We start from the raw sequence: 16,835 nt of genomic DNA on the forward strand, positions 1-16,835 counted from the left end.
GATAGGATACAGAGGGACCTAGAAAAATTAGAGGATTGGGCCAAAAGAAATATGATGAGGTTCAACAAGGACAAGTGCAGAGTCTTGCACTTAGGACGGAAGAATCCCATGCACTGCTACAGACTAGGGACCGAATGACTGGGCAGCAGTTCTGCAGAAAAGGACCTAGGGGTTATGGTGGACAAAAAGCTGAATATGAGTCAACAGTGTGCCCTTGTTGCCAAGAAGGCTAATGGCATTTTGGGTTGTATAAGTAGGGGCATTTCCAGCAGATTGAGGGATGTGATCATTCCCCTCTACTCAGCATTGGTGAGGCCTCATTTGGAGTACTGTGTCCAGTTTTGGGCCCCACACTACAAGAAGGATGTGGATAAATTGGAGAGAGTCCAGCGGAGGGCAACAAAAATGATTAGGGGGCTGGAGCACATGACTTATGAGGAGAGGCTGAGGGAACTGGGATTGTTTAGCCTGCAGAAGAGAAGAATGAGGGGGGATTTGATAGCTGCGTTCAACTACCTGAAAGGGGGTTCCAAAGAGGATGGATCTAGACTGTTCTCAGTGATAGAAGATGACAGAACAAGGAGTAATGGTCACAAGTTGCAGAGGTTTAGGTTGGACATTAGGAAAAACTTTTTCACTAGTAGGGTGGTGAAGAACTGGAATGGGTTACCTAGGGAGGTGGTGGAATCTCCTTCCTTAGAGGTTTTTAAGGTCAGGCTTGACAAAGCCCTGGCTGGGATGATTTAGTTGGGTTTGGTCCTGCTTTGAGCAGGGGGTTGGACTAGATGACCTCCTGAGGTCCCTTCCAACCCTGAGATTCTATGATTCTATGATTCTATATGCATATGAACTTACAGATGAGAAAAAAGACAGAGGCTGAGGAATTTACCCAAGGTACGATGGGGCAAGGCCAGCTGACTATAGGAAAGTAGCGAGAAACAGGCATGTTAACCCCAGGCTAAACAAATCCCTGTTACCATGGTAACCAAATGGCAATTGCTCCAGGTTAATCAAGACACCTGGGGCCAATTAAGATCCTTCCAGAAAGCAGTGGAGACAGCTAGTTTGATTGGGACACCTGAAGCCAATCAGGGGCTGGCTGAAACTAGTTAAAAACCTCCCCGTTAGTCAGGGAGGTGCACATATCAGCAGCAGTGGGAGGAAGTTGTGCTGTTGGAGAGACTAAGCAGTACACACCATATATCAGGCACAGAGAAGGAGGCCCTGAGGTAAGGGTGAAGTGAAGCTTGAGGAAGTGAGGGCTGCTGTGGGGAAGTAGCCCAGGGAATTGTATGTATCCTGTTTCTAGAAGATCAGCTGCCATAGCTGATACTATTAGGGTCCCTGGGCTGAAGCCTGGAGTAGAGGGTGGTGGGCCCAGGCTTCCCCCTTTGCTGCCCCTCCCCCCAATTAATCACTGAGACTGGGAGACAACAGTGACTGTGCAAGGGAGGGTTGCTTCTCCTCACCTCCCTTGCTGGCTTATGATGAATGGCTCAGTAGGCTGTGACCCTTGTCTCTCTCTAGAGATGGGCTATGTGGAGGGTCACAGTGACCCTCTGAGGCTAGTGAAATCTGCCAGGAAATATGGGATCCATGGAGACAAAGACAGAGCTTTGTCACAAAGGTCATACAGAAGGTTAATGGAACAGCCAGAATTAGAACTCAGGAGTCCTGATTTCCAGATCATGGTTTCTAGGGGAAGAAGGTACAGAAATTTGCATAGAATGAAGGACTTTACCCTCTATGGTAAACTGCTCATTTTCTCCCATTTTCTTCCTTCCTCTTGAATCAAGCTTCTGGGGTAAGAATCTGCCTCCTGTATCCACATATCCAGGCTTCTCCTTCTTTCTTTTATCTGGCTCATTGGGTTTCTGAAATAGGAGATGTCTGTCTTTTCCTCCTCACTAGGTGAGTGAGATGTTGGCCAGGCTGGGATCTCCAATCTTTTATTCTCCCCTTCACTGGGAGAGGGGAGATGCTTGGGGGAAGCTTTTCTGCATTATGCTCTAGTAGATCAGATACTACACTAGCAGGTAGGACTCATGGCTTTGCCATTTGTCTTCTTTATGATTGTGGGCTAGTCACTTAACCTCCCTGTCAGGAATGTTTTAGAGAGTGATATATAATTAATCATTTTTTGCAACTCTTCTAAAACCAGATGACTTAGTTTGTTTGCTTGTTTGTTTAATTTATTTCAATTTTAAATAAATAAAAAGATGTGTACTTAAGGCTCTAGGTACCTTAACACACAATTAAGTCTCAGCAGCATTAAAATAATTCAGCGGGAGCTCAGCCGGTGAGCCTGCCACAAAAACACCTTTATGCCCCTTCATTGTTGTGAGCAGCACACCTCGGTCTTCTCCAAAACCCCTCTCAAACAGATGTCTTTTGCTGCAATACCAAGTCCAAATGTTCAGGGCATGCTGAAGGTAATAAATACCTCCATGAATAACCTAAAATAGCCTTTCTATATATAACAATGTCACAAATTTAAAGTCTCATTTCAGGAACTCCCCAGGCTAGGAGGAAGTGCTTTATGTCTCACTGAAAACTTGGGCTATCTCTTTCCACTGGTGTAATATTCCTGCATGGAAATTCCACATGCTAGCCCTGCAGAGACTCAGGATAATGGACTTTAAAGTCAGTAAATTTTTATGTAAAGAAAAAATTATAGCCCTTAACTGAATTTTACTTCTCCTGGACCCCAGGCTGGTGTAATTTTGGAGGAAATTCCATATTTGGGGAGAAAGTTGGAAACATTTTTCTGGCAGGTTGATTTTTTTTTTAAATGGTGTCTGCCTGAACCTGCTCCTAGGTTTGGGATGTTAGAATATAATTTCTTGGGAAGGTGAAAAGGCAGAGAAGGAAGGCTGTTGGAGGTGAATAATAACATTGATCCCATGGCTGTGCAGTTAATTATCAGAAAACCATCTCTACCTATGAAGTACATGTGTTTGTGTGCATGACTCATTTTTTACACACATTAGCTCTGTTTTGTACAGCCCTTAGCATAGTGGTGCCCCTAGGCTATAATGGGGGGGGGGTACTAGCACAACCATAATAATAATAAAAAATTAATAAGGGTTTTCGTCAGAATTATACAACTGCCATGATAGCCTGAAGAATTTTCCCTTTGGAAAGCAGCTTGCATTTTTTTAATTGGGAACATCTGGTTTCTAATATGGTTTCATATGGTTTGAGTTAGCCCGGTAAGAGTGGGGTTAATAGAACCGATAAATATTTGTTTACACTGGGGAAAATCCTGAACTGGACCCAGGATCTGAACTTTGGAAATATAGCTTTAGGCAATTCAGACCTGGATATGAAATTGACTTCATGGTTCAGGCCTTTCAATATAATGGGGCCTGTACAATCTCTCCTCTCCTCCTGCCAAGTTGGAATTCTGATATGATTCTGGATCCAAATGTGATGGTTCTTTCCTCTCTAGTTTATAAAAGTGCCAAGCTGTTTTCAATGTGAAAGTTCATTTATGAATTCTGGCTTGTTGCCCCCATGATTTCATATGAAACTTCTTTTTATTGTGGAAAAAAGACTGACTCCAATAGTGGAAATTAGGACAGCATCTGCCTTATTCACAGAAGGATGTCTCTGGGGCATAGCATAGGGGTAGCAACAGATTTTGCCACTGCACCTACCTTTCTCGTTGAGGTACCGTATGACAAGGGTGACTGGTAACAGCAACAGAACTTGCTGCACCTCTTTGAATGTGTTCTGCTATTGTCACTGTTTGTATAATATAGGAGAAACCTTCTATAACATTATCTAACTTTAAGATACACCCCACCACATGACTTCACTTAACTTTGCCTCCTGCCCCAGGAGGCAATCCTACTCCTATTTGGAAACACTTTGCCAGCCCAAATACTAATTTATAGGAATGCCTTCCTTGCCTTGTCTCGACAACAGGTCTGGAGCACATAAGCACTATTGCAATAATAGTGAACCTTCTGCTTCAAATGGGATCAAAAATATAATAGTTTCATTTAAAAATCTCCATGGCCTTTGGGGAGGGCAAGGGTGGGAGGAAGAGAGGGAGAAAGATGGGAAAGAAAGGTCTCTTCTGTGGCATTTTGATAGACAGGGCTGCAAATCTTCCTGTCCAAATATTTTTGGAAAACAAAAGGACCAGTCTCTGAAATATTTATTATTTTCTGTATTTCCTTATCTGAGGAGATTATCTCTACTCAGAGCTTATAATAGTGTGCTGGTTCCTTCTTCACTTATTCTTCAGGATCTATTTAAAGTCTGGCTTTGTCTGTTTCTTAGCAGCATATGCCAATCTGATGCCATGGCATGCAATATACTTCAATATTTGAAGAAAGAACTCTACTGTGATTGTAAAGTGGAAGTTGGAAACACATTTGCCTCTGAACCACTATTATGAGAACAAAATGTGATTTTTTTTAACTGCATTGTCAAACCAACTTTTTTAATGCATCTGCATCTTTCAGATTATCTACTTTTTTCAAACACCAGAGAATGGGAGAGAATTCCTTCAACCAAGTATGTCCACTGTTATCCTATTCTGTTCAGGTTTTTATATCACACCCAACACTCTGATACCTGTGTCTAACACTGTTACTGTTTTTACTGAATCTTAATATTTGGCGTTTTCTTTTCTTAGAGCCCATGGTCTTTAAAAAGAATAAATGAACCTGTCGTCTTAGGCATGCTGGCCTCAGTGGAGGTCATACTTGGGAGCCAGCTTTTTGAAGCCTGGGCTGTAGATCTTGTTACTACCTGTGGGTTCATAAAATTGGATCTGAATTGTTTTAATGTCTGAGATGAGGAACCAGATTATGGTTTCTCTAGTGTGTATCAGTTAAATTCTGGAGGGTTCAGGGGAGCCCTAATGGGCCAACATTTCAAATTAACGTTAGGCACTTTTGACCCACCATCCTCTTAATGCCAGCTGGCAAGGGGTTAGGGGAATAATCTGATTCTGGTATGTACGTTTTGGCTCACCAAAGAATGTCATGTGAGCTCTCAAATGAAAGCTGGGGTCACATACTTCATCATGAAATGTATGTACAGATACTATGAAAGGAATTAGGTGTGTGTGTACACACACACAATGAGAAACTTTTTAGCAAGAAGGTGGGCAAGGTAATATCTTGTATTGGACCGGCTTCTGTTGGTTAGAGAGACAAGCTGTCAAGCTTTCACAAACCTCTTCAAGTCTGGGAAATGTACTCAGTGTCACAGCTAAACAATTGAGGGACCATTCCAGGTAAAGCTGCCTGTTAACCTCTCCAGTCATAAGGGAAAAAACTGCAAGTGGGGGACACACATGTGTAGTAGGTTGTAGATTCTTGTAAGCTATAAATCCAGTGTCACTGTTCAGTCCATGACTTTTAGTGTCCAGCAAAGTTATGAATTTAAGCTCCCAGGCTTGTCTTTTGAAAGTTTTGTGGGGGTTTCCTTTGAGGATGAGGACTGAGTGGTCAGATATAGAGTGATCACATTGTGAAAAGTGTTCACTCACATTTTTGTGTGAGTTCATTCGAGAGCATAGTGATTGTCTTGTTTCACCCACATACTCTTGAATGAACGTACTGTGATGGAGCAAGGCCGGATGGCTACAGGAAAGTACTGAGGAGCAGTTATGTTAGCTCCAGGCTAAGCAAATCCCTAGTACCATGGGAACCAAAATGGCAGTTGCTCCAGGCTAATCAAGGCACCTGGGGCCAATTAAGAACTTTCTAGAAGGCACCGGAGAGAGCTACATTGATTGGCTGCAGGTGCTCCAATCAGAACAGGCTAATCAAGGCACCTGGTATAAAAAGGGGAGCTCTCTTCAGTCAAGCAGGAGGAGCCAGAGGAGAGAAGTGTGTGTGAGGAGCTGGGAGCAAGAGGCACAAGGAGCTGAGACTGAGAGGGTGTGCTGCTGGAGGATTGAGGAATTATCATACAATCAAGCATTATCAGACACCAGGAGGAAGGACCTGTGGTGAGGATAAAGAAGGTGTTTGGAGGAGGCCATGGGGAAGTAGCCCAGGGAATTGTAGCTGTCATGCAGCTGTTATAAGAGGCACTATAGACAGCTGCATTCCACAGGGCCCTGGGCTGGAACCCCCCAAACCTCCCAACTCCTGATCAGACACAGGAGGAGTTGATCCAGACTGTGGGTTCCACCAGAGGGGAAGATCACTGAGGTGAGCAAATCCGCCAAGAAGCGCAGGACCCACCAAGGTAGAAGAGGGACTTTGTCACAGTATACACAAACATGTAAGACAAAGACACCATATCACCCATGGGTGAACACTTTAACTTTGGTGGTTGATGTGTGCCCATTGCTACCTGTCTAGAAAGAGCTGGGTCTGTCTGGAAATAAGTGCTTGTGTTGCCAGAGGCTAATGGTTTCAAGAAGCTGATCCTAGCAAGCACAGGCAAGACTCCTTCATGCTCAGGGCAGGTAGTGGTGAGGTGCATCACAACCCTGGAAACCCATCAGGAGTGTGTCAGTACTTAAATGCTCATTAGACACTCAAATCCCCATCTAGCTGTTTACACTTAAGTAGAAGTTTGAAGCTGATCCATGTTTCCAGCTGTATGTATTACCCCCATAGGAGACATATTTGGGCAGGATTATGGATTATCGTCCTTCTCTATATACCAGCAGACAGAAGCTCAGTTTTATGAGATCCCTTTGTAACTCTTCAGTCAGCTTTGGACTTGACTATCTTGAGTAACTTTATATTATCAACAAACTTTGTTAACCCCCTTTTCCAGACCATTTTATGAATATGTTGGACAGCACAAGACACCACTATTTACCTCTTGCCATTGTGAAAAATGACCATTTTTGGCTAGCCTTTGTTTCCTATCTATTTAACTGGATACTGATCCATGAAAGGATATTCGCCCCTATCCCACGACTGCTTACTTTGCTTAAAAGCCTTTGGAGAGGAACTTTGTCAAATGCTTTCTGAAAGTCTAAGTACACTATTCCCATGTGCTTGTTGATTCCCTCAGGGAATTCTAATAGATGGGTGAGGCATGAAAACAAATGCTCAATCTGCAGCAGTAGTCAAACAAGCTAACAGAATGGTATGAACAATCAGGAAAGGGCAGATAAAATAGAAAATATGATCATGCTACTATAAAAATCCATGGTACACCCATACCTGAAATACTGTGTGAAGTTCTGAACACTTCCCCCTGCCCCCAAATCCCAAAAATATCTTGGCAAAAGTACAGATAAGGGCAACAAAACAGATTAGGGTTATGGAACAGCTTCTATATGAGGAGAGATTAAAAGACTGAGGCTGTTCATCTTAGAAAAGAGATGACTATGGGGGGATTTGATAGATGTCTATAAAATCATGGTGTGGAGAAAATGATGAAAGAAGTTGTCATAAACAGATAGTTAAGGGTTAATGTCTCTTTAACCTGTAAAGGGTTAAGAAGCTCAGTAAACCTGGCTGACACCTGACCAGAGGACCAATAAGGGGACAAGATACTTTCAAATCTTGGTGGAGGGAAGTCTTGTTTGTGCTCTTTGTTTGGGGGTTGTTCATTCTCGGGACTGAGAGGGACCAGACATCAATCCAGGCTCTCCAAACCTTTCTGAATCAGTCTCTCATGTTTCAAACTTGTAAGTAATAGCCAGGCAAGGCATGTTAGTCTTATTTTTGTTTTCTCGACTTGTAAATGTTCCTTTTTGCTGAGAGGATTTTACCTCTGTTTGCTGTAACTTGGAACCTAAGACTAGAGGGGGTTCCTCTGGGCTATATGAATCTGATTACTCTAAAGTATTTTCCATCCTGATTTTTAGAGATGATTTTTACCTTTCTTTAATTAAGCTTTCTTTTTAAGAACCTGATTGATTTCTTTTTCTTTGTGTCAAGATCCAAGGGGTTGGATCGGTGTTCACCAGGAACTTGGTGAAAAAGCCTCTCAAGGCTGCCCTGGGAGGGGAAGGTTTTGGGGGGACAAAGTGATTCAGACACTAAAATTTCTGGATGGTGGCAGTGTTACCAGATCTAAGCTAGTAATTAAGCTTAGAAGTGTCCATGCAGGTCCCCACATCTGTACCGTTAAGTTCAGAGTGGGGGAGGAACCTTGACAGAAGTGTTTACCCATTCACATAACACAAGGACCAGAGGTCACCCAACGAAATTAATAGGCAGCAGATTTAAAACAAATTGAAGGAAGTACTTATTCATATAGCACACAGTCCATCTGTAGAACTCATTGCCAGGGGATCTTGTGAAAGCTAAAAGTATAATTAGGTTTAAAAAAAGAATTAGGTAAGTTCATGGAGGACAGGTCCATCAATGGCTGTTAGCCTAGATAGTCAGGGATGCATCCCTGATGTCCCTAAACCTCCAACTGCCAGAAGCTGGGACTGAACAACGGATTGCAGATCACTTGATTGCCCTACTTTGTTCATTCTCTCTGAACCATCTGGCACTGGCCATTGTTGGAAGGTAGGATACTGGGCTAGATAAACCGTTGGTCTGACCGAGCATGGCTGTCCACACCATATGAACTGTACCCTCAGCAAGTTCCCAGATGACACTAAACTGGGAGTGGTAGATACCCTGGAGGGTAGGGATAAGATACAGAGGGACCTAGACAAATTAGAGGATTGGGCCAAAAGAAATCTGAGGTTCAACAAGGACAAGTGCAGAGTCCTGCACTTAGAATGGAAGAATCCCATGCACTGCTATAGGCTAAGGACCGAGTGGCTAGGAAGCAGTTCTGCAGAAAAGGACTTAGGGGTTACAGTGGACGAGAAGCTGGATATCAACAGTGTGCCCTTGTTGCCAGGAAGGCTAACAGCATTTTGGGCTGTATAAGTAGGAGCACTGCCAGCAGATCAAGGGATGTGATCATTCACCTCTATTTGGCATTAGTGGGGCCTCATCTGGAGTACTGTGTCCAGTTTTGGGCCCCACACTACAAAAGATGTGGAAAAGTTGGAAAGAGTCCAGCAGAGGGCAACAAAAATGATTAGGGGGCTGGAACACATGACTTCTGAGGAGCGGCTGAGGGAAATGGGATTGTTTAGTCTGCAGAAGAGAAGAATGAGGGGGGATTTGATAGCTGCTTTCAACTACCTGAAAGGGGGTTCCAAAGAGGATGGATCTAGACTGTTCTCAGTGGTAGCAGATGACAGAACAAGGAGCAATGGTCTCAAGTTACAGTGGGGGAGGTTTAGGTTGGATATTAAGAAAAACTTTTTCACTAGGAGAATGGTGAAGCACTGGAATGGGTTACTTAGGGAGGTGTTGGAATCTCCTTCCTTATTGGTTTGTCAAGCCTGACCTTAAAGTCCTTGCAGGGATGATTTAGTTGTGGATTAGGTCCTGCTTTGAGCAGATGGTTGGACTAGATGAGCTCCTGAGGTCCCTTCCAACCCTGATATTCTATGTTTTTAAATCCCTGAAGCTTTCCAGTAACAGACTTTTGTTGTTCTAAGACAGTATAAACAGGCCTGCAGCATTGCTTCCTTATCTTTTTGTCACTGTGATCCCTCTAATATTTATCCATGAGAGATGATTTATGTGAGCTAAACAGGAAATTTACCATTTGTTTCTATGACAATGTTTCACGGTGTCTAATCTGGAGGTAAAAGTCCATAGGCATACATGTGCTATTACTTATAAAAATGACATGGCTGGTCTGTATTTTACAGAATACATCTGTAATGAAAATAAACCCTCTGTACTCATGAGACACTTTTCTTATTAATTCAAAGAGAAATGCAAGATTGTGAAATAGTCAATAGTAGCCAAGAGATGAGATAGAATACCTTAGCTTCTGTTTTAAGATCAAAAGTTTCACTTTATAATGTAAAGAACTATAATTTCTATTTTTCACTCCTCAGAGAGAAATGAAGGCTAGGGGAGATTGTGTAATCAGTCCTTCCCAGGAGAGTGTCTGCACATGCTAGACAGCAATTTGTCTCCAACTAATTTCAGACTTTAATACTAACCATGGACATGGATATTTCATTTGACATGACAAGCTATAGATTTAACTGTTCAGCAGAGCTAAGCAGAAGTGCATCTTCCTCTGAGTTAACTGTGATTTGACTAATTTTATTCTGGATTTCCTGTATTCCCGGATACATTTTGACAAAGCTTTTCAGAAACTGAATCTTGTGTTAGCACAATTGGCAACATACTGCATACAAAACATCAGGGATTTAAGGCTAGATTTACAAGGGGGACTTAAGCACTGCACTGCTGAGAATTGCTATGCTTAGCCCTGAAGAACTCTGCTGCCCAGTGGAATTCACAACCCCTAGTTAGGCACCCAGGCTGTTGCTGCATATGGGGAGAGTTAGGTGACTGAGAAGAGAATTCTCTGACACAGAAGCCAGCAAGTTGAGTAGGGAACTGCCCAAACTAGCCACCAGGAAATGCAGAGGAAAGGGGTTTGAGGTCTTGGGTGCCTAACTGAGAGACTGCAGGGAGATGCCTCCCTGCAATCAGGATTTTCAGCTGTGAACCTTGTCCTGGAGTTAGGGCTGACCTGGCTTAGGCACCTTTCTTATGAGAATAGTCCTCAGCCTATTATAGCCTGAGAGGTGAGAGCCCTGTTTTCAAATCCCTACTCTGCCTGATTTAAAGTAGGCACATGAACCCAGGTCTTCTTTCAGGAGAATGCCCTACCCACCAGGCTATGGGGGTACACTGGGCTAGGTTCTCAATTTCTCCTGTTAGAGCTGTTCCAATTTGTATACATTAAATGTTCATTGGGCCAGACAGAAAGGAAAAATAAGACTGAAGTTATAGCCTGGTGGTTTGGACATTCCCCTAAGATGTGGGAGAGTCAGCTTCAAGTCATGGTGCCAATGACTATTTTATACAAAGTGGAACAGCTTCAACAGGAGAGATTGACATAGATACACAGCAGGTTACCCAATAGCCTGGTGGTGAGGGCCCTCTTCTAGGAGGTGATAGACATGGGTGTTAGTGCCTGCTTCAAGGCAGGAATTCAAACCTGGGTCTCCCACCCACTAAGGAAGTGGACCACTGGACAAACAGAGCTTGCCATTTGCTGCTTATTGTACTGGTTAGGCATGCTCTGAGCACACCTACCAAATCTGGCATGCTAGGATATCTAATTTGAAAATCCCACCAGGGTTAGGGTGCCAAGCAGCTTGGTAGCATCAGGACTTAGGTATTTTTGTGTGTGCCCACTGGCAGAAACATAAATGTGTACAGGGTAAGTGGAAGCTGAGCAGTAGTTTTGTGGATGTCAGTATCTCCTAAACATTGCACTTAAGCATTTAGGTGCTTAACTCCCATGGGGAGTATCTTTGTGAACCTGTATCAGAGGGGTAGCCGTGTTAGTCTGGATCTGTAAAAGCAGCAAAGAATCCTGTGGCACCTTATAGACTAACAGACATTTTAGAGCATGAGCTTTCATGGGTGAATACCCACTTCGTCGGATGTGAACCTGGGCCTTAAATCCCATTGTGAATCTCGCCCTTACTGATCATTTAGCCTGAAGCAAATCTCTTCCAGCATAGGAATATATGAGAGCCTGAGGCAGGTTAAGATTGGTTATTTTGCCTGTGGTCTATTCCAAATGTGACAGTCCCACCAACTTGGATGTAGTGATTCCTAGGAATATGGACCCAGGAAAGTGATTTGTCCAGGAATAACATGACATGATAGCTAACTCAAGGTAAGAACACATCCTTTTTTTCTTAGTGAAGATGTACCCAATATAATGGCCTCCACTTCTCTGAAATTCCTGTCTGAGAGGAACATCTAGAATCAAAACTGAGTGTGTATCCCTCATTCACTATATCTCATGTTGTGTAGCTTTGATTAGCTTGTTAAGAAATGTGACACAAATTCCAGGCTGGTGAATCTACTTTTTGGTACATAATGAATAGCAATGGATGAATTCATTCACAAACACACACCCACTGCTCTTTCTCAGAGCAAGGCATAACAAAACTGTGCAGTCTTCTTGAACCTTTCTCCCATAATTTCTGTGAACAGAACCAGTGGTTATAGTGGACTGAAACAGAAGGGGGAGCTCTTACGACACTAAGCAAGGGGTGAAGGCGCATTGTGGGGGAGCATTACTTATCCAATCCAGGGTGAGGAGGGGACCTTTTCTCTGCTTTTGCCAAACAGGGGAACAGTCATTTTTGCAAGTCAACCTTCAATATTTTAAAAGGTAAAAATATATCTGGCCAAGTTCTCTGTTGGTGCCAATGGGTGCAATTCCATAATTGTGTTCAATGGTGTTTTGCCAATTTGGACCAGTAGAGAATTTGGTCCACAGCATCTGCCTCATGTTTCATTTTAATAATATAACCAGAAGTACCCATAATGCTGAAATTCAAACTTCAGATTGTGAATTCAGAGACTCAGGACTTAATATTTAAGGTATTAGTTTAGGCACTATTGCCAACCCTAAACAACCAAATCATGAATTCAGATGCAAAAGATAATGAGAAGAGACTTAAATAGAAACCAAATTTTACTACTTTTGAAAATTTCATTATTTATGTGCCTTCTGGGTTCTGATTTTAGGCCAAGTTTTCAAGCTTTTCTATGCAACCATGAGGGTTAGAAACTTACTTTTTAAAAATAAAATAAAATGGAAGCTGAGATTTTCATGTCATATGATTCTAGGAGCTGGGTCTTTAAGAAAAAAACACCAAATATCACAAGACTAACAGTAGTATCTCCAGAGTTGGCAATACTACCCCTTTCCACATTCTTAGCATCTCTGGCTCACCTTCACTGTTGCTTTGGGGTCCCCATTCCTACCACTACTCTGAACCACAGACTTGTCTCAAGAGCAACTGAGTTTGATTCCTTACCCTGGCAGCTGGATGACTGCAATGTAACCCAGACATTCTTTTTTTCTTGTCATTCATAGTAGTAGAATTAGGATCAGATCTGAGCTTTGAGGACAGGTTCAGAGAGTTGCCAATTCTATTTGGGGATAAGGAGGAAGTTTGTCTACTGGGTTATAGGATAGAGGCAATGAGGGAGGAAGGCAGGAAAAAAAATTGGCAGGGACAAATTTATTTATACAAATTGTTCTCCAAATTGGTTGGACAATGTTATGGAGGAATAAAATTTAATTTAGGGATGGATAAGAGCTGCTGAGTAAGTGTGGCAGAGGGCTAGGTGTTCTCCAAGGACAATTGCTTTGGATTTTGGGGTGTGTGTGTGTGTGTGTGTGTGTGTGTGTGAAGGGATGTGGAGGCAGAGGAAGGATAGGGGAAATATAGCACTGAAAAACCAACAAAATGAACATTACTTTTTAAAGTCCCACTGATCTCCGGATTCAAATTATTTGATGCATGAATATAAAAATAGGCCAATGACAGGGAATTTTCAGAGCATCAAACAAGGGGAAGAGGTCAGCAACAGATGAACAAGTTGAATCTGTGTGGGAGACTGGGGAAAGTTTTTTATTGCTGTTTTAATTTTTAATAATCTGATAGTGATGAAACAGGGGCGTGTGTACCACCTTGTCAGCATAAAGTCTAGAGGGAAATAGTATGTTTTGTTGGTCACTAAGAATATGATCAGTCAACAGGACAATCACCCTGAAAGACATCCAGAATCCAGTTAATCAAAGATATGAAAGGGAAGAGATTTTTTTCTTTTGCTGAGTCTGTGGATTTTGTAATACTAGACCATGTGAGAAAAAGGGGGTCGGAGAATATTTGTAAACTCTTAACTGTATTGAACAATAATTGTCCAGCCTCAGACTTACATATTGTTCGTTCATTCACTGGTACTACAGAGATAGTCTCTATCTATTTTATTTAGTTTGTCTGTAGTGATAAATCACAATGGGTTTGTCTATATATGTTCCTAAAGTAAGACAAATAACTTTGTCTTACTGCATTTAGCCATGAGGACTCACTGTGGAGGACACATGATTGGAAGATTAAATGAGAAATAACTTATTTCATGACAGAGTTGCCATTTGTGATACTGTAGAAAAGGAAACGTTAATTTAACACTCCAATACTAAACCCAGATTTTGAAGGGATTATAATTTGGTTGTAAAACTTGGCTCCAGCATGCAATGTCATCTGAAAGATCTCAGATAAGACATTCTGTAAACACACACACATGCACTCTTTTGAAAAAGGAGATTTGATGCCAAAATGGATTGGGACACCTTTACTGTAACTACAGAAATCAATGCATCTAGTTTGGTTTTAAACTAGTGCAAGAGGGAACAGAATTTGGGTTCAAATATTTGCTCTGGCTCCAAATAAAAATAAATGCAGTTATTTGGTTCAGGTTCCACAGCAAAGAACTCCATAAAAATGCTGACAAATTTATATAAAATTAATATCAGATTGACTATAAACATTGGTGGCAACTTTCTCACCTCAATAGTTTAGAGCTCAGGTTTGAGCCAGTCTGTGCACCTGTGCCGAGGATTAAGGGGGCACAAGGCACTTCCTTATTCCCATGTCCTATGGCCACTAGAGGCATTCAGTAGGGAGAGCAGTGTTGGGGGCGGGGGGGGGCAGGGCACTGTCTGCCTTCCAGGTTGGGGTGCCAACCCTCCAGGATTAGCCTGGAGTCTCCAGGAATTAAAGATTAATCTTTAATTAAAGATTGTCATGTGATTAAATCTCCAGGAATATGTCCAACCAAAATTGGTAACCCTAGGCAGGGAGTGGTTATGGAATAGAGGGAAGCTTGGCTCTCCCCCTGCAGCATGCCTACCAGAGCTGCAGAGTCAGAGTGGAGTGGGGTAAGCTATGCAAGGAAAAGGGCTCTCCCTACTTGCCACCTCTACGCAGCATGGGGAAGCACAGGGCAATAAGTCACAATTTGGTCCCTGTTCATTCTGGGGAAGCACAACTGTGCTCTGCCCCTTACTCAGCATACATTTCAATCTAACCCACAACAAGAACCTCTGTTTCAGTTTGGACATGGAAATTTTCTGATTTGTCGTTGTGAGCAAAAACAATTGGCTCAGTGGCCTGTAAAAACTGCACCCAGTCCACTTTGTGAGGCATCAACAAGTGGTTAAATCAGTTTGTTTGATCAATAATGCAGGAGATTACATTTATAGTTCTTCATAGCATCTCAAATGTTCTGAGCTCAATCCTGCTCTCACTGATGTCAATTACAAACAGTTGCACTGAATGCAACAATCCCACTTTCAACACGTCCCACTTCCCACAGACTTCTGCACTAATGCTCAGAGCAGCATCTATGGATATCTGTGGCATGAATTTGGAAAAGCACCTAATTACCTGCCAGAATTTCTTCTCACCCTGTATATTTTGAAGTTATTGGCATCTTCATAATAACATCTACTTTGCTTTTATTGCCCTTTATTTAAGACTTTCCACCAATATTGTAAACATACCAACCATATCATCTGTTACCATCATCTTCCACCATCATGAGGAATACTATCTGTGCAATAGCATTATCAAAAAATAGCTGTAGAAAATAGTATATTCCCAATGGCATGACAAATGGGTTTTTGTTTTATCCAGGGCTGTTTCTATTAATAACATCCACTGGATATTAGCAATATTTAACTCCATGCAGTCTGCTATTTATCTCTTCCACAGCTGGAAGATCAAACTGACCTAATTTTCAAGCTTGATGATGTTCCTTAGGATTGAGATAATGTGTAGCTCCAATCTTATTGCCCCTATTGGTTATAACTAGTTGATTGGTTCACTGACTTTCTCTATACATTAAATTCACCTTGTGCATTATTTCCTTGAGAACTGGAGATGGGGTATTTCAGGATGTTTAGGGTGACCATATTTTCCCAAAAGGAAAATGGGACATTGCACAGGGCCAGCCCGAGGCCCCTGCCATCCTCTCCCATGTGGGACTGGCTCAAGCCTTCCCTGCCCCCCTCACACATGGGACTGGCATGAGCCTCCCTTGCCACCCACCCACTGGCACAGCGCTGGCAAAGGCAAATGGGACAAATGCCCACTTTTGCCAAAACAGTCAGTACAGCCAGGACAGGACTTAAAGGGACTTTCCTGGGAAAAACAGGCTGTATGGTCACCCTAAGGATTCATTAATAACTGGGGTTACTTGGCATTTAAATAAAAATGTGTGTATTTAATTAAACCAAATACATGACTGAATTGTGCTAGTACAGTATATACTTTTTTTTTGGATCATAAATTTCCATTATACAGTTGTCAGGATTCAGTTAATCTATTTAATGCCTAATACTGACTGAACTTCTTCATCCACAGTCCAAAAATCAAGTGACCTCACAAATCTTTATATGGTGTTTATACTCCATATCTGATATTCAAATTACTGGTAATTTCCTGACTTGTTTAAGACACAGTTTCAATAAATACTTCATCTAGAGCTGTGCTTGCATTGACATCAGTCTCTGTGACTGCATGAGCTTCACTTGCTGTTACCAGTTGCCATTTCTCTTATTAAAGAAACTTACCCTCCATTTTTATTTTAGCATCTCAATGTAATATTAATGAGTTATTCTAATACAACATTAGTCAATTTATATTACTCTACCCAGACAGTCTTACTGGTAATTTAATTGTGGATAAGCCACCTTTTGCTTCAGATAGACAGGGCTGAATTGGAAAAAAAGTGTCTTAGACCTTCTGAATGTATTCAGCTTCAAGAAAATGAGTTAGTTATGAAAGGCCATATATAGTAAAAAGCATATTCGAAGCTCAGTCTAATACAGCAAATCCTGAATACTGAGCCCTGACAGGAACAATGGACTTGTGGTTAAGGCACTGGACTAGAGGAGATCTAGGTTAAATTCCAGTCTCATATATGGACTTCCTTCCTATGGCCTTGGAGCAAGTCACATAATTGCTCTGTCTCAGT

General features: G+C 42.0%; 1 long non-coding RNA gene across 1 annotated transcript in view; it reads left to right on the forward strand.

Annotated features, from left to right (window-relative positions):
- The first annotated feature begins 1,150 nt into the window (after window positions 1-1,150).
- The window catches only part of LOC120396386, a 34,728-nt gene continuing 19,043 nt past the window's right edge, over window positions 1,151-16,835 (forward strand). Inside the window, exon 1 of the long non-coding RNA XR_005593091.1 lies at window positions 1,151-1,229. This is a non-coding gene — a long non-coding RNA (uncharacterized LOC120396386). The remainder of the gene's footprint in view (window positions 1,230-16,835) is intronic.

Source organism: Mauremys reevesii, linkage group 2, assembly GCF_016161935.1.
Source record: "Mauremys reevesii isolate NIE-2019 linkage group 2, ASM1616193v1, whole genome shotgun sequence".
In the NCBI taxonomy this organism is placed as follows: Eukaryota; Metazoa; Chordata; order Testudines; family Geoemydidae; genus Mauremys; species Mauremys reevesii.